General features: G+C 42.1%; 1 protein-coding gene across 1 annotated transcript in view; it reads left to right on the top strand.

Moving 5' to 3' along the window:
- The first annotated feature begins 589 nt into the window (after positions 1–589).
- The window catches only part of EMP2 (epithelial membrane protein 2), a 61,995-nt gene continuing 38,773 nt past the window's right edge, over positions 590–23,811 (top strand). The window contains exon 1 of the mRNA XM_066576172.1: positions 590–862. The gene's annotated coding sequence lies outside the window, so the exon portion shown is untranslated. The remainder of the gene's footprint in view (positions 863–23,811) is intronic.

Genomic DNA, 23,811 nt, shown 5'->3' with positions numbered 1-23,811 from the left:
ATAAGCCCTAAGGCAATTTTTTATGTGTGTTTGTGAATCCCTAACCTATTGTTATAGATTTTGCAAGTTTTAGCGCAAATCCCTTTTTAAGCACGGCGCACCCTCCATCTGCCCCTAACTCTGCTGACTGATGTTGACATACAGGTCAATGTGCAAACCCTGATGTCAGAAAAACCTGTAAATTACTTTAGCTAGTTTATCAAGCCATAGCAGTAGATATATCTTGCTTAGATTGCCACATGTGATACATTTTCTTTTTGAGGAAGCAAATGCTTTAGATAAACTTTTGCAAACTTTTACAGTTCAGATTTTATCCTGAGAGCGCAGCTACCCTTCTGTCTACTACGTGGCGCTGATTTACAACCATAAACTTTGAATATCCCTTTGTAGGTGGCAGTGCCAGAACAAAAACAAATACTTGAGCTTTCTGACTGGAGACTGGATATGTGTATGTGTTTTTCTCCCCATCTGTTTTGCTTTTCCAGGGTGGAGTTTAGCCTGTCAGTTGGATACATAGCAATCCTACGTGTTTAAGGCTGGAAGATAGGTCTGAGTGCATTTTTTGAATTTGAACTCTGCTGCGGGGTGGGAGAAAGATCCGCTTGCAGGTTTTTTTGTAGCTTGCTTTATATAGACAGAGTGGAATCTATATTTTTTTGCTCCACACCCATCTTACGTGTGATCTCATAATCCAGGCATAGGAGAGAAGGGGAGGGAACTGGTGTGGTGTGAGGGAGAGGTTCAAAACAAGTCCCAGATTCATACAAACTAGCAGCTGTACTATACTTCTAGACTTGCCTCTTCTGCAAAATCTTCAAGGACCTACTGTATCCCCCTACAATAGAAGTTTCCAAAAGTACAGGTGAGTAATTTAAGCTTGATTTTAGGAAAGCAGGGAGAGCACCTGGGCTGTGAGTAGAGCCTGAGAGAACATCTGCTTGTTTGCTCATTCTAGAATGTTTACTTAGAATGTTAGTAAAGTGGCAGAACAAAAGTCACCATGGAAACTATTCTTATTCCTGCTACAATGTCCTCCATGCGCTTCTCTAAAGTGACTTATTTTACTTTAGTAGGTACAGTTTATAGTTAAATACAGGTGATGGTGAAAAAAAGACTCATGTTGCAATATTCTACTATGGCAGAAAGTTTGTTGCAACTTATCTGTTTGTCGTTTGTTCTATATGCAACATTTTTAATGTATTTGTAAACAGAAACATATTGTTTTGTATCACCAACTTTGTAAGAATGAGCTGCAAGCAGGATTCTGTAAAGTAAGCACATGCTAAGCTCTGAGCGACTTTCCTTGTCTTCCCTCCCATTCCCTTCTAGAGATCACCTTAGTAGTTTTGCAGTTGTTGAAGTACACATAATGATCTATCTCCTCCGATGCCTTTAGGGAACCAGGGAGGGGTGATCGCCTAATGAGGAATGTGCCTGAGGATGGATTTGGTCATTATAATTTAAATCTGAAGTGAACTTTATTTTTTAACTCTTTAAATGCCAAGTTTAAAAGCGATCTGTTGTGAAAGATTAGACGATCCGGATAAAACTAATTTTTGTGCACATTTTATATGTAAAGAGTAAACAGTTTTTCACTTGCTTCTACAGTTGATTTTTAAAATCATCCCCAGCTCCCTCCATCTTTGTCATATAGGTGTGGCTGTTCTTTTTTTTTTCTTTAAATTGAGGAAAATGTTCCACCTAGTGGCGTAAGATTTTACTTATTGGATACCAAATAGCGAGTATTTCCCAACCAGGGTTCCCTGGAACTGTGGAGTTCTTTAAAATCTGGCCAGATTTTTCCCAGAAGAAAGCAATCACTTTACACCAGGGATAGCAAATTGAGACTGTTTATAGATGCTTACTATATGCGTAGATGAGGCAGTTGAATAATCTTGGCCAAAACATAAATTTATAGAATGCTTTGCTCACCCCTACACCAGGGCTTCTGTGCAATATAACTTTTTCTCTTACAGTGGGAGTCAATGGCAGATGTATGCATAGGCATTTTGTTGCACATGTATAGGACATACAATATATTCAATAGCACACGTACGTCTATGTCAAGTGTATGTCCCAAACACAATGGGAAAAGATCTTAAAGCTATTCAGTTTACTACATATCTATTGAAAAATGTACTTTAGGATGGCTATAAAGCAAAAGACTAAAGGGTTGTGCTAAGCTGCACAACCACTTTGAGAATGTGGGGCTTTGGGAGATCAGCTGATTGCCCCTAGTACTGTTCTCCGCACCTCTTGGCAAACTGCTGAAGCCATGGCCAGCCTGACCTTCCCCTGCAGTAGTCACTGCAGGGAAGATGTAATATTAAAGGATGACCATGCATGACACAAATGTTGTCCTGTAATAACAGAAGGTCTACCAAGAAACGTGCTGCTCTTACTGAGCGGATCTCCATTCTAGGACATAGAGGGGAATCCCACTCCATGGTGTTCATATGTCCTAATAGGGCATATAAACTGGAGATGCCATCTTGGCACAACCCCTTTAATAGGAGAGATTATGCTGCAAAGTCTGCCTAAGGGCTATGTTGGTACACTAGTTGGTCATGTCCTACTGGGCACAGTCATGCAAATCTTGGAGCCTGAAATACATTTTTGTCTTTTTCTCTAAAGCTCAGTGCAGATTTTAGCACATTAGTAGCCCAAGTCATGGGATTTACTGAGCCATAGAATTGTTGCTTCAGCAGAAGACATTGAAAGGATCATTGACAATGTGAGATACATCTTGGCGACCTGACACCTTGTGCAGTGTTTAACATTTGGAGGTGGTCTTTTCAGTGTCCTAAGTAACAAGCACATTCAGGATGGTGTTTTGTCAGTGTTATAAACACTAAGCAGTAGATGCTAAGTAGTTGTTCCTTCTAGATGAACAAGTTTAATTGGAGTCAGAAACTTCCTGATACACTGGTGTTGGGTAGATATTTGCAAGGTTTTCCTGTACAGACAAGTCTAGAAATACTTGGTGTTGGCTGAGAGCTTTGCTATTGCCAACCTCTTGTATATGTATTGCATGAATGCATTTGCTTTACATGACACATCATGCTTCCAACTCCCTATTGCCTTGCTGAATGACTCCATGAACAGTAGTTGTGTGTTAGGGATTTTGGCTTTGTCTGGGAGAAAGATAACATTGTTGTAGTTTATTTGTAAGATTGAAGTATATGGAAATAATTGGAGATTATATAAGTCTAAGGACTTATGTCCAGGGGCGTTTTTTCACCACGTATTATGCGTGCGATACACGGCCGCGTGATATGCAGTGAATAGAATCAATGAAAGTCAATGGACCATGAAGCACGCACATGTGCGTGTAGACACTACGTGTAGATATGCATGAGAAATAGATCGCAGCATGCTCTATTTCTCTGCATACCATGCAGTGTAAGCCCTATACTTTTGTATAGGCAGCGTTTGCAAACATTGCATATGGACGTCGATTCATATGAAACCCCATTATGAAACAAAGTGGAGAATAAAAAAAAAAAAAGACAGTCCCACTGCGCATGACCAGTGCATGCGCAATACATTTGCCGCCATACACGGTTTCTGCTGGCAGACCTAGTATTGGCAAACACCAGTAAAATGCTGCAGCATTTTACCTGTATGGCCGTGGACATGAGGCCTAAGGTACAGCAAAGGAAACTGCTGCAATTAAAACACTGAGGACATATATATTACAGAGGTTGTATCATCAATAACAATCAATTTAATACAAGAGCTGCTGCAGCTATATCTTCTGAAGTTGCTGTCAGCTTCTTATTTTCCCTGCAGCATTCAATTGAATGGTGTCCATGTGATACATAAGTAGGTTGGGTTCACCAGAACGGCAGCTGCTGCTTGCTGGTGGCCCTGTGAGCTGTCTAGAAGCAGGGAGTTCAGAGCCGGGAGACCACCTTGATGCTACCATGCTGCAACTGATACGAATTTTTAGGATGATCTCAGTTGCAATCCACTAAGAAAAATAAATGGAAGGTCGTGTTCACATGTCTACATCAGATACTCCACTCAAAGCTCAACTCTGGACAAACTAGCGCAGTACGCAGTAATACTTTGTCCTGGAAAATGCTAAGCATTATGATGGAAGCCTGATGGACCTCATTATAATCATTAGAGTCTATCATGTGATGGATCCATCCTATGATTAAATAGGAAAATGAATGCCCAAATGCAGATGCGAACGAAGCTTAACTATAGAAATGTAAAAGGCAGCATATGTGTTTGTAGTTTTGCAGTGACTCTGTACATACTATGGTTTCATTCATTCATTCATTCAAAGTCACACTGGTTAGTACTTCTTTCATGGGTATATGTCCCATAGAGGCAGATAACTATGGAATTGTGAAAAGGGAGGACCTATACTTAGGTTGATCATATATCCACCTTCCCCATAAACAATAAGAACCTGTACAGGATGACCTCTCAACAAGCTCCATTAGCAAACTAGGGAAGAGAGAGACTGTTCTTCTCTTAGGATATGTGTGGGAGAAGGACACATATGAGTCAGATCCTGGATGTTACTCTCTACCTGCTCCTTCTGAATTTGCATCAGTGGGTACATGTGCTGATGCCAAACACTGCACCAATAGCATGCTGTTTCCATGCTGTCCCACTTTTGGCATATTTAAAGGGGTTGTCCCGCGCCGAAACGTTTTTTGTTTTTTTTCAATAGCCCCCCCGTTCGGCGCGAGACAAACCCGATGCAGGGATAAAAAAAAAAAACGGGTAGTACTTACCCGAATCCCCGCGCTCCGGTGACTTCTTACTTACCTTGTGAAGATGGCCGCCGGGATCTTCACCCTCGGTGGACCGCAGGTCTTCTGTGCGGTCCATTGCCGATTCCAGCCTCCTGATTGGCTGGAATCGGCACACGTGACGGGGCGGAGCTACGAGGAGCCGCTCTCTGGCACGAGCGGCCCCATTCAGAAGACAGAAGACCGGACTGCGCAAGCGCGTCTAATCGGGCGATTAGACGCTGAAGATTAGACGGCACCATGGAGACGGGGACGCCAGCAACGGAGCAGGTAAGTGAATAACTTCTGTATGGCTCATAATTAATGCACAATGTACATTACAAAGTGCATTAATATGGCCATACAAGTGTATACCCCCACTTGCTTTCGCGGGACAACCCCTTTAAGTATATATACAAGAATAGTGCAATATAATCAAGTTCCCATAGATTTCCTATCTGACTGTATGCCCGTACTTACAATGATATCTCCACTGAGATAAGGCTCCCTGTGAATGAATACATTCTCTGTATAGAGCTAAATTCCAGCATTATATGAAGACATGAGAGTTATTTACACACCAGGTGTTGCACATTCAAACCGGATTTGCTTGTTTTTATGAATCTGATTTCTCAGAACTCATGTGAAATATTGCTTCAAGCATGGCGAATGGCTTCTCTATCCCTGCAAAATGGAATATATACTATGATTACCAAAACATGTTCGGAATTGAAGCCACTCATCTCAGGGCTGAAGTTTTCAAAATTTACATTATAAATAGAGATGAGCGAGCATACTCGCTAAGGACAATTACTTGAGCGAGCATTATCCTTAGCGAGTATCTCCCCGCTCAGAAGAAAAGGTTCGGCTGCCGCCGTGGGTGGCAGGTGAGTTGCGGCGGTGAGCAGGGGGGACCGGGGGGAGAGATCTCCACTCCGTTCCTCCCCACTTTCCCCCGCCGCTTCCTGCCCACCGCCGGCAGCTGAATCTTTTCTTCCGAGCGGGCAGGTACTCGCTACGGGCAATGCTCGCTCGAGCAATTGTCCTTAGCGAGTATGCTCGCTCATCTCTAGTTATAATGTAAATTTTGAAAACTTCAGCCCTAAGATGAGTGGCTTCAATTCTGAACATGTTTAGGCAATTATAGTATATATTCCATTTTGCAGGGATAGAGAAGCCATTCGTGACTACATGGGTCTGGTATACACTATCATGTGCAACTGTCACAGCAATGTCATGTGACCTAGGCTGCTTCAGGGTCAGATTGGCCCACCAGAGTACATGATCTCCTAACATGTAGGGTGGCCATCAGAAACGTTTCAAGGAACTGCATTGTCCTGCTTCTATAGTATGAGGTCCAAAGTATGTGAGGAGCCTCCATATGGTAGAAATATCAGCTTCTTGTTTTCACTCTGTCCATCTAACAACATGTGGTCTACAACTGTGGCTACTGTATTTCAATTCGAAGGTGAGAGTTCATTGGAATGGAAAATACGCTGCCTGTTGACTCCACTGGGTATTAGTAGAAAGTCCTTTACTGGGTGGCATTTAATTGCGCTATTAGTTCTTGAAAGTAACAAATAAAGATTATCAATAATCTCTTATGGCTTTCATGGAGCGGGTTTAATACTTTTAATCAGATTAGCTTCTATTTTGCTAAGATTTATTCAGGTCCCTTAAACCAAGTTTTAAAATATTCTTAGCAATGCAGGGTATAGTCAAAAAGACTGATCCAGTGCTATACCTTAATCATGGTGTCCTATAATGAAATAACATTAGTGCACTTGAATAGGAAGGCAAGGATGCACTACAGGATGGTATGGTGCACGGGCCCCTGGGAACCTCAAATCATGGATTTCTGTTTTGTATTGTGGACTCTGTGGGAGGGAGACAGTAAAACCCAATTGCAAAGTTTGAAGAGTAGCATGTGAGAAGCAGAAAGCCACTTTCCGTGCCTCTCCAAGGGCTCCTTCACACTGGCGAGAATATCACACAATTTTCTTGTGATGCAAGAGTGAGTGAAAACGCATGATCATGAAACCAATGATTTGCAATGGTTGTATTGTCATTAGCGATGTTTTTACTCCTGTGATGCTGCGTGAAAAAGAAAATCGCAGCATGTTCTTTCTTTTTGCGATATCGCCCATTGCCCAGTGCTGGCCCCATTGAAAACAATGGGAGAACATTGTGATCTCCTGCCGCAGCTGTGATAGCCGTGCTGGGGGATTCCTTCTGCCCCGCAGTGATGCAAGACTGTTTCCATGTGAAAGTGCCTCACATCCAGGGGGTTTCAGAAGGATTGCGAGGGCGATATCGGGCCATGAATCACAGCTCAATATTGCCCACACCAGTGCGAAGGAGCCCTGAGTCTAGAGCAACACTGCTATGACTAAAGTTAGGAAAGAAGTGGCCTCCTTCTGCTATGAGGCAGATCATCCAAGTCATCTAGCGCCGTCCGCAGGAGATTAAGGTACCGATCTGCATTGAGAGTCCCTGGAATGAACAGAGGTTCAACAACAGCTTGAAGCATGCATCATAGCAGAAGGAGGCCACTTCGAGTGCACTCTCCTTAATTCAGTCATTAGGTCCCATGGAACTAAGAGAGACGTTAAAAAGTAGATTTCTGCTTCTCATATGTTACTCTTCAACTTTTCTACTGCATTTTACTCTCTATTTCTTACTGGGGCCACAACACAAAATTGAAATCTATGTGCTTCATACCAGTCTTGGGCACCCAACCATCCTGTAGCTCATCCATCAAGTGCACTATTGTTATTTCAACATAGGACACCAGTATTGAGATATACCGCTGGATCCGTCTTTTTGACTACACCCTGTGTATTTATGGACATGTAATGCTTTGGGGCTTGTGCACATGTGCATTGCTGCTCTTACAAGCTCCGAGTTGTATTATGAGGGTTAAAATCATATAAGTTTTTTTCATTTGGAATTGAATAAAACTTGCATACAGGTATAAAACATAAAAAACACATATGGCAATATATATATATACCCTCACAGTATGGAGTCATACTTTGGCACCTATAGAAGTATATGTGACCATACATGTACCACGGTGGTATTCTCTCTTCTAAACATGGCTTCAGGGGAAGAATATCTCCATGATATAGTGTTTCGCTGAGGTACCATATAATGCTCTGTCGTAAGCAGGGTGCCTAAGACTGATTCAAATGGCGGTTCTAATGGGTTCAACTTGACATCTTGTCCAAAATTGGCACCGTAGCTCCAAATGTAACTGACTTGTTCTGAAAATATGTAAAAAGAGAATAAACCCCATACCTAGATGGCTGCATAAATATGTTGTAAAAGGTAATACTTCATATTTCGGTGCATGTGTTTGCTGATATACACATGTAACTGTAGTAGTGAGTCAGAGCAGCATAAGGGAAGTTATGAATGAGCAGTCATGAGACACAGTGAGTAGGTTTAGATTTCCCCCTTGGCTTAGTAATGAATGTGGGTTTATCCTTAGAGGTTAGTGGAATTTTATCACAATTCCTTTTTGGCATCTGTTCAAGTATGAGTGATGATTCCCAGGCTCATTCATCATTACGTTTTTCCCTTGCGCTCTGATTTCCTAAAGCATGTGGATGTATCTTGTAAAAAGGTTTAGCAAAATCCTGGAAAGATAGCACTGAGGTTTGCACTACCTTTCTATATCATTTCTGCATTATTTTATACACCTCAATGACATTTTATCTATTGTATGATGCAATTGTAGGGCCTGATGGGGTAATGCATGACATCCGCAGCCCCCTCAGAGTCCATGCTAGGCATAGAACGGTGTTTGAAGTTTGCTTGATTTGCTCCCTTTGACATATTTGATTTTTACTTGACAACAAGTATTTCTTGTAGTATCCTACTACCACATAGATTTGCTATAGCAGCATAAACCTAAATTTCCTAACATTTATAGGATAGGTCATCAATATCAAATTGGTGGGGTCCAACTACTGTACCTCACCAATCAGCTGTTTGAAGGGGCCTCCACTTCAGCCTGTGATATTGCATTTGTCACGATGCCCCGTAGCTGCCCACCCTGCTCACATGTTACTGGGCCATGGTTGGGTATCAATATTACCAACATGCTGCATGCACTTCTCAGCTTGCTGCTTGGTGTCTACCTATTAGGCTTGAATGCACTCCTGTCACATCTCTTAAAGGGCCAATGCATTCTCCCTAAACTTGTTCTTCACCAATCCTGTCCCTTTACCTCCTATATTAGGCAACCACTCCCTAGGGTGGATGCTTAGCAATTGGTTTCATTTCCTTTGTGAGAAAACTCCTGTTAGTTTGTTCTCTGGTTTTAACTTCTGTCTGTTTCTTGACTATCCTGACTTCTGAACTCCAGACCTTGGCTACGTTATTGAACTTCGTTATTTGCCTGCCATGCCCTATACCTAGATATCATTTCTGAGGTTATGCTGCCAGGCCTGACCTCTACTAGTTATATAGACAAGTCTCAGTTCACACATCAGGTACCGTGCTTCGGCCATATACAGTGTCAGCAGGCACACAACTGAGACTATCTCTGCAAGTAATGGCTTGAAGACCCTGCAGCAAAGATCAAATCCCACAGTAAGGGATCAAGTGTAAAAAACAGGGTTCCCCTAGTGCTTCCTCCTTAGCCCAAAGTGAAATTGCAGTGTGGCAAGGCAGATCCAAATCCACCTGCCTGACAGCATTCATTGGTCATATGGCCTTTTTTGCAAGTCAGTCCCTTTTAAGTGAATAGGATTGAGCTGCAATGCTCTGAAGAGCTGCTACACAACATGTCGCACTGTGTTGGTATACAATCAAGAGGCCATAGCACTTGCCCAAGCAGCACTGCCCCTTCAAACAGCTGATCATTGAGAGTGCTGAAAGTCAGACTACCATCAATCTGATACTGATGACCTATTCTAAGGAGACGTCATCAATATTTAAGTTCTGAATAGCCCCTTTTCAGAGGTCTTTATATAGGAAAAGAAACTGTAGTTCTAATTGTCATGGGCATTGTCTGAGAGTCCGAGTATGGGTTAATAAAATACATTTGAGGAACACTAATCCCTTGTATTTCTTCATACCAATATGATTCGAAATCGGGCTCACCCGTGTGAATGTAGCCTAAAATGTGTTAAATAAACTGAGGAAGAGAACTTTTTCTTGACTTTTCAATAGCTTCTCAATGGCCTTTGTTGTGTTAACATGAGATAACTTGTAGCAGTGTGGTAACAGTGTTTGGTTATATCTTGCTACATTGTATTGCATATAGTGATACTATCTGTACAAAGCTATGGTTTATAGACATGCAAGATCAAGGTTTACTAAAGGAATCAGGAAACCACATCCATGATCTTCTTGACTTTCCAATAAATCTGTAAAACCCTCGGTCAGTTCAGTATGGATGTCAACTTGACCTTCCTTGGTAATATATTTGTAGAGTTCAGGATTGCTATTCTGCTGTTAGCTTATATGATAAAATGTTTATATGAGTACAGCTAAGTAATGGGAAGGTTATGTCAGCTGCAGTTGTTCTTGGAAGCTAGTTGCTAGGATTTTCATTGTGGGTTTGTATTTTGATTCATGGCTTCTTAAAACTACAATGCTTTCCGCATATTGTTCTGATTGGTTTGTCCACTTTCACTCCGCAGGAAGGAAACACAACGAACTCTTGTAGATAGATTTGTTTAGGTTACAATAAATTAGCTACATCCTTCTTTTTAAGTCTTGTGAGAAGTCATCAGAGCTCTGTTTGTATCCCCCTTGTAGGGTCATTCTATATAATAAACTTCACCTGCGACGATGATATAGCACTGAGGAATGATGGGGTCTACAACAAGCTGGGAAATGAAAATATAATTCCATGTCTATTATCTACTCATTGGATATGAAATTGATACAGTGTTTATAAAACATGTCAAGGCCAGAACGTGACGGCCTTTGAAGAAGTTGACATTACTTGTAATGTTTATGGACTTTTGGCCTATACTTTGCGGTGCATGGTCAAATTTATGCCCCCGTTTGCAGCCATTTCCATCATTTTTATCGATATGTCATCTATTGACATCAATAGCAAAAGAAAAATAGATCATAGGGATTGTCAGTCCTAGGCAGTGATCTGTTTCGACTCTTGGCTGCCGCAACCAGTGACCATAACAAGGTCAAAAAGTCTCTGCTGTGTCTAGTGATTGGCTGCCGGGGTCGCATGTCGGGACACCACGTCATCCCTGCAGCTGTGTAAATAATGACTGTCTAGGGAGCGGAAGTGGATTTTAAAAGTGACTTTATCACATTTTACGTTTTGTTTTAACACATCCACAGCTCTTTTGGAATTTTTTTTACAAGCCTAGAAAACCCCTTCAAGGGTTTGTTGTTTTTCTTAGGCCCACTATGGGGGTGCTGGAACATCTGTTGAGAGTTCACCAAAGGTGCACTCATAAAAGCAAGATGTAGAAGACTTTACCATTACTTATACCCTCTTCATACTTTCAAATACTTGGTTTACAATTATGTTAATGGTGTCCTCCAAGGTTTTCATTGGGCTTTCCAGTATGTTTGTTGAAAAAAAAAAAATAAGTGTACTTTGCAGCATTCGCCCCTGCACATACTAGCTCTCGTGCTGTTGCATGGGAGCTAGTATCGCTGGCTCACAGCGCGGCAGCAGGAGGACATTTCTCTCCTTGCGCTCCTCCGCCCCTCTCCATTGACTTAACATAGCGGCCGTTCAATACTGAACGGCTGCTATTTACAGTGAACGATGATTGTTTATGCTGCATGAACGATGAGCTGAACAATCACCGTTCAGTATAAATAGCAGCTGTTCAGTATTGAACAGCTGCTATGTTAAGTCAATGGAGAGGGGCGGGGGAGCAAGAGGAGAGAAATCTCCTGCAGCCTTCATGCCTCCCTGCTGGCTGCTCTGTGAGTGAGCCAGCGATACTAGCTCCCATGCAACAGCACGGGAGCAAGTGTATGTGGTGACGAGTGTCGTGCATCGTTTGCCCGACATTCGTCCCGCCTAAATGGGCCTTTACGCTTTGTGCCTTAAATATGTGGATGCAAATGTAACAGGGACAAACCCAATAAAAGTCTACGGGATCTATCAGTAGTAGGCAATATCTAGCGTAGCTGTTGTGGCTTCTTTAATAAAGAGAAGCCAAAGAAAAAGTATACAGGAACCTAAATGAGTAGCAGCAGTCATTAAAACGTAAAATTCGGACCTCATTCACATCTTCTCTGTCTATGCTGTAGTTTGGCTTCATCTTAGGGGCTGAGCAAGAATAGCAAAAAACTGGAAGCATTGGATTGAGCACATGCAGACATGAATGGTATCGGGGTCTGTTGGGCTTCATCCAGCATGCCACTCAGCATTTTCCAGGACAAAGTAATGAAGCATGCCGCACTATTCTAACCAGGACATTTTACTGGATCTGCGCCAGAAGCTCTGAATGAAGTCTCTGACACAAATGGGAACACAGCTTTATCACCTTGCCCCTGCCTGAGCTGACTAAGGCAATGCTGCAGTTTTGCCATCAGCCACCTGTCAACATAAGAAATACTGCAACTCTCAACTGTATCCCACAATGGTATATGAGAAGGGCTACCATCAGCCATCCAGGAGTTCATAAAGGAAATACTCCAACCATCACTACTAGCGATAACAGATATTGTGCCCATTAAATATACAGATGGTATGGACCCCGTTACAGGCAGTCTTTAAGAGCTGGGAAGAAGGAGGTGCCAGAACACACAGAAAGAGGAATCTGAAGGATAAATGCACAGTAGCAGGGGGCAAATAATTGATTATTTTTAAAGTGATCGTCCTGTTTCATGACAAAATTCTGTCCCAGGAAAGGAGGGTGTTGGGGTTATATTACCTGCAGTTATTCCTTGCTGTTCCTCTGATCTGATGTTTTTGGTCCCTGTTTTCAGCTGTCCAAGATGGCTGAAGCAATTTTCTAACTACCTAATGCACACTGTGCATTGCTCTCTGATTGGCTAGTGCTAATCAATTAAGCAGCTCTGGCCAATCAGAGCACAGGTATAGTGCATTGGATGTCTAACACTACCAATGCACTGTGGAGCCTAGATGGAGTTCAGGTAGTCTGAAGACTCTATTGGCCATCTTGGATGGTCAAAACCAGTCGAATTGGATGGACAGAAGGTAGGTAATATACTTTCCACACCCTCCAATCACAGGACAGAATTTTGACCCAAAACTGGACATAAGGATTCAACTACAGATAATCTGTACATGTAATCTTATTTTTTTAAGTGAAAAGGGGTTTGCAAAATTAGAAAAAAGGGTTTCCTTTTTTTCTAGAAAGAGCCACTCCTATCTATGCCATGGGCTATGTCTGTCACTCCGCCATATACAAGCGAATAGGACTGAGCAGCAATACCAGATGCAGCCCATGGACAGGAGTGATGCTTTTTCTGGGAAACAAAGCAAACACTTTTCTCTAATTTCAATGCAATTTTTTGGGGCCGAAGCCAGAAATGGCTTCAGCAGGAAGGAGAAGTATAAGCCATCCCTTTATATTTCTCACTCCCTTTGAATTCATTTCTGGCGTTGGATCAAAAAACTTCATAAAGAACTTCCACAAAAACTGTGGCATTTAAAACAAAAAAGAAACCCTGTGTGTCAAACCACTCTAAATCGTAATCGCTTTAAGTCATCGTATAACTATTATACTATAGGGCACGAATACACTATACATTACATGCCATGTCACACCACTCTCCTTAATTTTGGAGCAGATGCGACATGTTATTTGCCTTCCATCCTAATTACATCCGCAGAGGTGTGGTGATGACAGGTTTGGGACCCAAGTTATAATTATTACATAAAACACCACTTTGCATGTTATAATATACATTTTTTGAATTTCATTTCAGAAAGCTCCTTCCAATGGGTGCGTCCGCTCCGCACTATCCCCAGTGGCCCACTGACCACAAGGCTTGTTTTGTTTCTTGTGATTCAATATAGCACAGCTGGAATCTGTAGAAATGAACGGGGATGTCTGTTAAACACATGAACTTAATCTGTTTCTCAGATGTCTGGAGTTAGAACCAGAGGCGGGCAGGAAACACAATCACTGCTTTTGTGATTTAACTATAAAGTATAGAACTTTCTCACAGAACTTTGTGCTTTGTGAGAAAATACTTTTTGTGCAGTTTGCTGCTCTAGGGAACCAGCATTGCAAGCCAATCCCTTATATATACTGTATACTGCCAAACCAAAGTGCCTATACACTAATGTGTAGCATTATTTCATGAAAAATCTGTTTTGATATGATCCTATGTATTAATTGTCTGAAAGTCAATACAATTACTAACAAGGCATAAACCAACCACAGAAGCAGCTGCTATGCAGCCCATTGAGAAATAAGCTAAGGTTGGCTCCATCCTTACCCCGTATGGTTAGCATAAATCTACGCACCTCTCCCCATCCCAATGGACAGTAGTGAAAAGTTATCTGAACCCCCTGACTTCTGCAGGACCGATTGAGTGTCCTATGTGTGTGCTGGGTGTGGCCCCCTAAGTTTCCCTTGACAGATAATGCAGAAAAAAGTATCCGGCATGTTGAAGTTCAAAGATCCCTTCGGTCTTCCTGGAGATAAATGCCTCTGGCATCAGCCGATCTATGGCTTTCTCTACTCTCCCCATAGAAAACACATGAATACTTGGCTAAACCGAACACTCTTGAGTTTGGGGGAGCCAGGAGAAGTAGCTGTTTGTTCAGCCAACAGCTATTGAAGATATATGGACACCTTTTAGCATAGAACTGGCACAAAGATGGGTCCAAATTCTTAAGGAATAGGATAAAAGGAAGAAAAAATAAGCACTTTAGCCTTCTAACCTGGCAAGAGGTTGCGGTTCTGTAAGCCAGCATCAGAAGATGCGCTAAAGATGTCCTGTCCTCTGACTACTAGCTATTTTTCAGTGGAATATGGAAATATGTGTTGTGATATTGATGTAGAGAGAAGATACATTTTGTAGGCGAGGATAAGTTATCTAGCATCATATCCTAGAAAGCCACCCAAGGATTAAGCAATGGAATAATTGCTTAATTGGATTAGGCGTGGCGAGCTGAATAAGAGAATCATGAATGGACAACCAGCTGGTGTAGGTAGTCTACAGGTGCCTGCATACATTGCTTTGTAGGGGTTATTCATATTTTAAAGGGAGTTTCCAGATAAATACCATTGATGACCTAGTCTCAGGATACTTGATCAGCTGGGGTCTGCTGCTCGAGATCCCGATCGATCAGGTGATCAGGCACTCACTATCAGTGCCAAACACACAGGGATATGAAGCGGAAGCAGTTAGCGCCAATCCCTATGTAGTGGCTGGTACTAGTAATTGCAGGTGCATCTCCCATGAAAATCAATGATAGTTGCACCTGCAATTACAAGCACTGATCACTACACAGGGCTCATGGGCCCTTAGGCAGGAGACACCTTCACAGTTCTATTGGGTAACATTAGTATTGGATGGTAGAGGCAGACTAAAAAAGAGTGCACAATGGACATAGTATAACTGATAAAGATGAAGACTAAACTACAGAATTGTATGCACTTTATATGCTTCCGTATGATACCGTATGGTGCCTGCATACAGAAGCAATGATTCTAGGGAAGATTAACACTATTAGGACGCCCACCCACTGGCGTTTTTTTTCCTTTGCGTTTTGCGTTTTTTCTCAAGAGCAATTAGTTTTGAATGTACTCCTGTCCACTGGCGTTTTTTTTTTCAGTCCGTTGCAATTTTTAACATAGGAACTGTCAGTTGCATATGTGTCCTTATTTTTCTCTGAATGCACCCATGAATGTCAATGTAAATTAACGGAAAAAGCCGCGAAAATGCCGCGAAAAAGCCGCGAAAAACGCACGGAAAACGCTGCGTTTTTCACGCACGAAAATCGCAAACGCCAGTGGGTGGGCGCCCTTATACAGTATCCAATGGAATATGGCACAGTGTTTTTCTGTCGGCTCTGTATGAAATCAGAGGCATATGGAGGTTCAGTAGGGCTTAATATATGTCTATAGGCACCATATTATGGCTCTACTCAGATGTTGTATACAGTTGTAATATGGAAGTACATATAAGCTTTAAAGGAAAACAGTCAGCATGTTTAACCCCCCTATAAACTACATTATGGGGCTTAAAGATGAGACAATGGGGATCTGGCGGCTTTTTATACTCATTGGGTCCCCTGTCTCAGTACTGTGCTCCCAAGAAATCAGTGCACACACATAGCATGCCTCTCTCATTGATCTCTATGAGCCGCCGGAAAAGAGTCAGACCAGGGGCGTAACTATAGAGGCTGCAGGGTACTATGAATAAAGCATTATAATTGGGGGCCCTGTTACAGGTTTTGCATTGGGGCCCAGAAGCTTCAAGTTATGTCTCTGTGCAGCATGGTTTAGCTATGGGTACGGGTACAGAAACAGATAGAGGGGGGGCCTCAGCTCACGTTTTGCATCAGGGCCCTTTAGTTACGCCCCTGAGTCAGACTGTGTGCACGCTGACTTCTTGGGGATGCAATGTTGGAATGGGGGTACCGGTGAGTATAAAAGCAGCTCTCCAGAGGTCCCTGTTCCTTCATGTTGAGCCCTATAATGCAGTTTATGGGGCTCAAAGGTGCTGGCCGGTTCTCTTTAACGTTATTGATAGTCAATACACTTGGAGCACTATCTGCATTAAATTGGGCTTTGTTGAATAGAAATGTGTTTTATATTCTATTCATTTATACTGATTTACATTTTTATATATTTCCTTGATGCATCAATTCACAAAGAGGAAGTGTAAAAGCCATTGAAACGCAAGGCTTCAGTTAAGCATTAAACTTGTGGTTACAAAGACTTTCTCCTGTTTACTTACCTAGAACTTGCAGTCACCTGCTCCCGGGGTACACAGTAGTCATTTCATTGTACCTGAAATAAAGAGGTTGAGATTGACATTCTGCAGAACAGAACATTGAGATGAAGGATCCTTGCACATGTCAGGTCTCCTTACAACAGACATGGGTATATAGAGGATAAATAGGTTGTCACTAGGTGTCAGCTGGGCTCTGTGCATGTGTAACGCCAATAAAATGAACATGCTTCTGACTACAAAGAGCAGTCTTTATGTGGAGAAAATGCTACTTAAAATGTCAAGGGCAGAAATACAAAAATGTGTACAAATGGCTCTTTCATGAATGTCTCTGCCATTCCAGGCCTGGCATTTCCATTATACTCTGCTAATTAAAAGTAGTGTGATTTAAAAATGTCATACAAGTAGAACGACCTAAAACTCATACTATTTCAGAAGCTTTTTGAAGTTCTGTATCCGGAGAAGTTTTATAGGTGCCAATAATAAAAATAAAAGTATAATAACAGGAGTCCTACCATAGGATAATGGTGTTGCTCAAGCATAGGCACATATGGACCACACATTACTTGTGCTGATCACCTCTGACAGTTATTCTAGCTGTTTTGCTCCAGGAAACAGACAGCTCCATACATTGCCCAGTGGTCTGAGCGGGAACTGCAGGCTGAGTCCCATTAACTTTAATACGCCTGCAGTACCATTGCAGGCCACTGTACAATGTCTGGAGCTATCACCTTCCTGCGTCAAAACAGCTAAAAGGGGAACAATTCATTTAAACATTGATGATCTATCTTGATTAGCCCAATGAAAAGGCTGTAGCTGTGCTTGTTTCTGCCACTTGTTCCATTCACTTAAATGGAAAAAAAGTGGAAAAGCAGAAGTACCAAGCACAACCATTCATAAGGGTGAGCTTGCTTGTGTAAACAGTGAAGAGGATGAGATAGTTACATAAGCATCATGGCTCCATTATTGTGCTAATCCTGAAGGATAGGCCATCAATGCTGAAGTCTTGTAAATCCTATATAAATGGTCACTAACTTTTCAACAAACTTCTGCTTATGTGATAATCAGCAAAAACACAAATCACTTTATTTACCTAAAATAACAGTTTACTGAAAAATCATTTAAAAATGCGGATCACTTCCTCCTAACTTTCTGTCCTCTCTCTGTTATCATGTGAAATCTGTCTCTAGCAGCAGAGACACCAAGATAGAGTAAAAGAAGTGGGGAGGAGGGTCTTTGCTTGTCACTGTCTATCATGCTGTCCATAGAAATCTATGTAGAGGAAAGAGGCAAAAGCTGCAGAAAACAACACAGAGGCGCTACTGCTGAAGAATCTAGTAACTATTTTATTTCATCCCAGTGCAGCATTTGCAGCTACACTGCTCGGTACTGCTATATAATGACCTACATAATGCTGCTGCTTTAGATGGTAAGTTACAGGGAAATAGGGAAGCAAGATTTCTTCTTGTCTTTATGTGCTGTGTATAGGAGACATCATAGTAGCTAGTCTTCATCCAGAAGCTCGCTGGAAGCCGGGAATTAGAAATAGAACATACAGACGTTAAAACTGCTAAAATTGCAGGATACAAGTTATATGGTGGGCAAAAATAGCGTTCTATCTAATTGATGACAGCTTATTCTGAAAATTCACCTGAAAAGTTAGGTATGCTTTAAGTGTACAATACATTTGGATAACTTGTTGATATATAGGATACTATAATATGAAAATGAAAGCCAACGTAAGTTATCGTATGGTTGAGAAACCTATGATAGTGTTCAAATTTTACTCTATGCGTAAAGTGGTATAACCATTTTCTACTTTTATGGCAAATCCACAGCATATGTCCATATGTCATAGAAACCTGATAGATGCAGGTGCCACCTATCTTATGTTAGGTGGGACGATCCACCCTGAATGTAGTAGTTGGGAGGACTGAAGTAGCTGAGCACCCTGTGCTTGAAGTCAATGGTGATTCCACAAACGGCGTAGCACAGCAAGCTACAATGTTTCTATCACTTTGGAGCTGCAGAAACAGTGTAATGCACTGTACTATGCTGTTTGCATAACTCCCGTAGATTTCTATGAAAGTTACGGAAACATTGTATCTCAGCATGGCTGTTTCCGTCATTTCCTTCGCTTATAATCAGTGGTGTTCCTATCTTGGAAATCCTCGTCAACAGACTGGACAGATTACTAATATGAGAAATTCCTATGACTGTTACAACTGCAGGAGGAACATTTTTTTTAAGTACATACAACCTAAAATACAATTTCCATGTTACTGTATTGTCCATTACATATCTTTCACTTTACCAGTCTGACCGCATATGAGTAATGAATACAGAACCCCACCCGTTTACTCATTGTGGAGGTTGCTTAGAATTTCCTTAGGCTGGTATGTCGTTTTACTGTGTGACTAGTTTACTTTCTAAATATATTCTTGAAAAAGTTGAGTTGATTTTTCGTCTTCCATAACTCTAATAAATATGGTTTGCAAGTTCAAACACATTCTCAGATTAGGATCGTCATACATTGAATTTAGTTCGAGAGGCATGTTTGTTGGCAGCTTGGAAACAGGGAGAAATTCCTTAACCTTTTACTCGACCAAAAAGATAAGCTGCCATACACATAGAAGTCAGTTGAACTTGCTAATTTTTACAGGAGCAGAAGTTGATCTGATGTGTGTAAGTTCAGCCCCAATGTCATCTACCGGCAGAAAAAGGGATTAGCGTGTTGAATTTCCACATCACTGATTCTTTGTTCTACAGAGAAAGATGAGCCAAGGCCAGACGTGTATAGGAACAGTTTATTCTCTCCCATTTGAAATAAACTAGAATGCGTGGCCAAGCTTAATGTACATGTTTAGAAGGGGTCCGGAAAGATAGTTTTCGTCCAAACTAGTGATTAGCTATTTGCTGTATTATTTAGTTGGCAAGCTTTAGGCAGAAGCAAATTGCATCCTACCAAACCATGCCTTCTTAAGTCCATTTGGTTTAATTCTTCATGGACATCTAGTGAATATATGTTATAAGATGATAGAATATGGATAAATATCTACATACTTCAGATATGTACCTTTTGAGCGATTTTTGAGCGATAATCGTTGTGGTCTTTTACAGCGCAAGGTGATCGCTCAAACGTTGAGTGATCACCTTGCACTCAGAGTGGGGGATGCAGAAGACAATCGGGGCTGCTTGTCTTTTACATCCAGCTGTTCTCTGCTTGGAGCGCCCAGCCGAGTGCTCCAAGCAGGGTATGGAGAACACAGCTGGAGCACTCTGTTCTTCATACCCAGCCTATTATCAGGGAGCGGGATACAGCTGAAAAAATAGTATTAGCTGTATCCTGCTGTGAATTCCTGATAATTGATTGCTGATCTTTCAGCATGCTGAAAGACAACGATGAGTGACGGCATAACGAAAGCTGCACGGTCAGTGCAGTTAGTCACAACGATTATCACTCAAAAGATGGCGTGGAGCGATTTTTTTAGCGAAAATCGTTGTGTGGAAAAGGGCCTTAAAGCTCCTTTTTTATATAGTCAGACAATTTGCCTGAACTAATGAGCACCGACCGACATTCAGCATGTCCGTCTGTGGTTGAAATTGATTGTTCTCAGTAAGAGTAATCAAGTAGATATGATACTTTTTAGTTCTTTTTGCGTAGATGAGCAGATCTGCAGTATGGAGTCGAACTACTATTAACATGATCGCTTGTCTCCATACTGCTGAAGAGATACATACCGTTAGTAGGAAAGATGGGCAGCCAATCAGTGAGCATTTTTATGCTCACATATGTAAACTGGACAGCTGGCAAACAAATGTTTGCCCATTTGTCGGCAGATCACTTGAACTTTTTGACATGTCCAATGATTGGGCAAATGAATGTTTGGTCGAACACTGTTACCCAATTATCGGGCCGTGAACATAGCCCTTAGGGTGCGGGCAGACGAGCGCATAAACGGCGCGTTTTTGCGACCAAACGTATATACATGACCATCTGAGGCAATGGTTTCGAATGTATTCGTTCACATGGGCGATTTTACGGCGCGTAAAAACGGCAATTCGAAAAAAAACGGAACATATGCAACCGAAATACGCGCCAACGCATATTCGATCGCCGAAAAGACCGTTTGCAAAGTAGGAACAAACGAAAATACGCTTTCTAGCTCTGGTCGTGATCGGTGAAAAACGATCGCTCGGGCGATTATACGTTGCGCTCGTGCGAACGTAAATACGCCTACGCTTGTCTGCCCGCACCCTTAGGGTGCGTTCACACAAACGTATATCGGCTCGGTTTTCACGCCGAGCCGATATACGTTGTCCTAATGTGCAGGGGGGGAGGCTGGAAGAGCCCAGGAGCAGAAACTCAGCTTCCGCCCCATCTCTGCCTCCTCTCCGCCCCTCTGCACTATTTGCAATGAGAGGAGGTGAAACGGGGGCGGGGCTAAGTTCCGGTAATTAGCCCCGCCCCCGTTCCGCCTCTCCCCATTGCAAATAGTGCAGAGGGGTGGAGAGGAGGCAGAGAGGGGGCGGGAGCTGAGTTTCTGCTCCTGGGCTCTTCCAGCCTCCCCCCCCCCCCCCCTGCACATGAGGACAACGTATATCGGCTCGGCGTGAAAACCGAGCCGATATACGTTCGTGTGAATGCACCCTTAAGGTTAGATTTACGCTCCACAATTTGTCAAGATCCGATTTCTCATCCAGTTATGCTGATGGTTAATTGGACAATGCAGATATAAACTTTACCTGATAATATTAATTACACTCTTAGGGCGAGCACCCACTGGCGTTTTTTTACCTGCGTTTTGCGTTTTGCGTTTTTCCTGCACAGGCATAGAGATAACATGTGTTCCTGTCCACTGGCGTTTTTTTTGCGTTGCGTTTGCGTTTTTAACATAGGAACTGTCAGTTGCATATGTGTCCCTATTTTTCTCCTAATGCACCCATGAATGTCAATGGAAATTAACGGAAAACGCCGCGAAAAACACGCGGAAAAAACGCGGGAAACGCGGCGAAAACGCTGCGTTTTTTTCCCACGGAGAACGCAAACGCCAGTGGGTGCTCGCCCTTATATTGGAGAATGTTCATTACTACACGCTGGTGACGGAGAAGATACTTGTACTTACGTACAGCAATTACCCCAGTTTTAGTACATCATATTTATTTCAATATGATAGCAGCAATTATTATTGATTGGAAAACAACCATTTTTAGACATTTAAATTCTGGATTAATCAACGGGGCTTATCTCTCAGTGGAAGAAAGACTTAGGCACATAGAAATCAAACATGCCCCAGACAGCTGCCATTTGGGCTGCTTTATATACATTAGATCATTTACTGATCTCCCTGAAATCAGCTACTTTAGCCAACTGTACTCTCCTATGTGTGGTATGGCCAACTAAACCCACTGCATCAGTAGAAAGGGGAATTTAGTACTTGTTGGTGACTGTAACTCGTACTAGAAGATTACTCAACAATTAGGCCGTATCATGCATTTTTAAAGAAGATTTAAAACCTGATTGTAGATATAAAATAAAATAGGAAGCAAACAATTTTGTGAGAGTTCATCAACTGGAAGAAAACATCACAGTTAGAGATGAGTGAGCATACTCGGAAAAGCACTACTCGATTGAGTAATTTGCTTTATCCGAGTATCGCTGTGCTCGTCCCTGAAGATTCGGGTGCCGCTGCGGCTGACAGGTGAGTCGCAGCGGGGAGCAGGGGAGAGCGGGCGGGAGAGAGGGAGAGAAAGATCTCCCCTCCGTTCCTCCCCGCTCTCCCCTGCAGCTCCCCGCTCCGTGCCGACACCCGAATCTTCAGGGACGAGCACAGCGATACTCGGATAAAGCAAATTACTCGAGCGAGTAGTGCTTTTCCGAGTACGCTCGCTCATCTCTAATCACAGTCTATTCAGTGGCAAAGACAATAAAAATACTGGGAATGCTGCCCTTGGCTTGTCCAGTGAGCAGATAAGGTTTCACAATTTTAACATATTTCAAATGTCAAAAGTGATGCAACGTAGAAGAATGTAAACAGACGAACGTTCCATAGTCAACATATTGTGACATAATGTGCAACATGGCGGAAGAGCTGTGAGCCTAACTGGGGCATACCAAGTTCCTATATTTCTATAAGCCATTTACCATTGAAATTGTGTATTAATCTGATAGGAAAAGCCCTTTATATACCTCCATACGAAATCATGGAGTAAATGATGGTCCCAAATATGCCTCCAGATACTGCTATAGTTGCTGTATTATGACTCAGTTCCCCTTTAGCAGGCTGTATAGAGACATTATAGGGCAGAGTGCATATGGTCAAATGGTTCCAGTAAATGGACACTTAATAATACTAATATCTATTCTTGCTCTTTACCATTCTATGTTAATAGAATATAGGATCCTATTTTTAGTTTTTGGGTTGTATCTGATAAAGGAGTGGACCCAAGCTAGAAATGGACACCATAACTCACTTTATCTGTAAGTGGGTTTTAATAAAATCTGTTTTCATTAACAATCAGATATTAATTTAGAACAATTTCCACCCATATTTGTTTTTATGCACTATAGCTAAGTCTCATGTTAGCTTTTGGCCCAGTCCTTGGTATCCTGTGGTTTAGTGCCACCATCCTTATAGTTGGGTAGTTTTGGACTCAACCCCATTCTACCATACCTCTGGTTTCCAAATCCCTAATGTTCAGCGGTTAGATACCCAGTAGCAGAGACGTAACTTGAAGCTGCTGGGCCCCAGGGCAAAATCTGGAACTGAGCCCCCAACTATAAAACTTCATTGATAGTATTGGTTTGCAATATGGGGAAGAGAGACTTTATGGGCCCCCTAGGGCTTCTGGGCTCAGGTGTGACTGCATCCTCTGCACCCCCTATGCCCATGCCTAATAGAGACATAACTCAAAGCCAGTCAGCAAAATTTATAACAGGGGCTTCCTAACTATTACTTGCCTTTTACTATATTGGCATCCAGTTATTCAGAAGGGGGCTCTCTGGGCTCACTCAAGCATTGCACCCAGATAGAACTGCACCCTCTGCAACGCCTATTATGTCCATGGTGCCTATTCTATGTCATTCATTGTTTGCTGGTGTTTAGTTACCACTTAAAGCATACTGGTGTGTTCTTAAATGTTTTATATACATAAATGATATAGCCATTGATAGATA

The sequence above is a fragment of the Eleutherodactylus coqui genome, chromosome 8, assembly GCF_035609145.1.
Source record: "Eleutherodactylus coqui strain aEleCoq1 chromosome 8, aEleCoq1.hap1, whole genome shotgun sequence".
NCBI lineage: Eukaryota > Metazoa > Chordata > Amphibia > Anura > Eleutherodactylidae > Eleutherodactylus > Eleutherodactylus coqui.
This window is presented reverse-complemented; position numbering and strand designations above follow the sequence as displayed.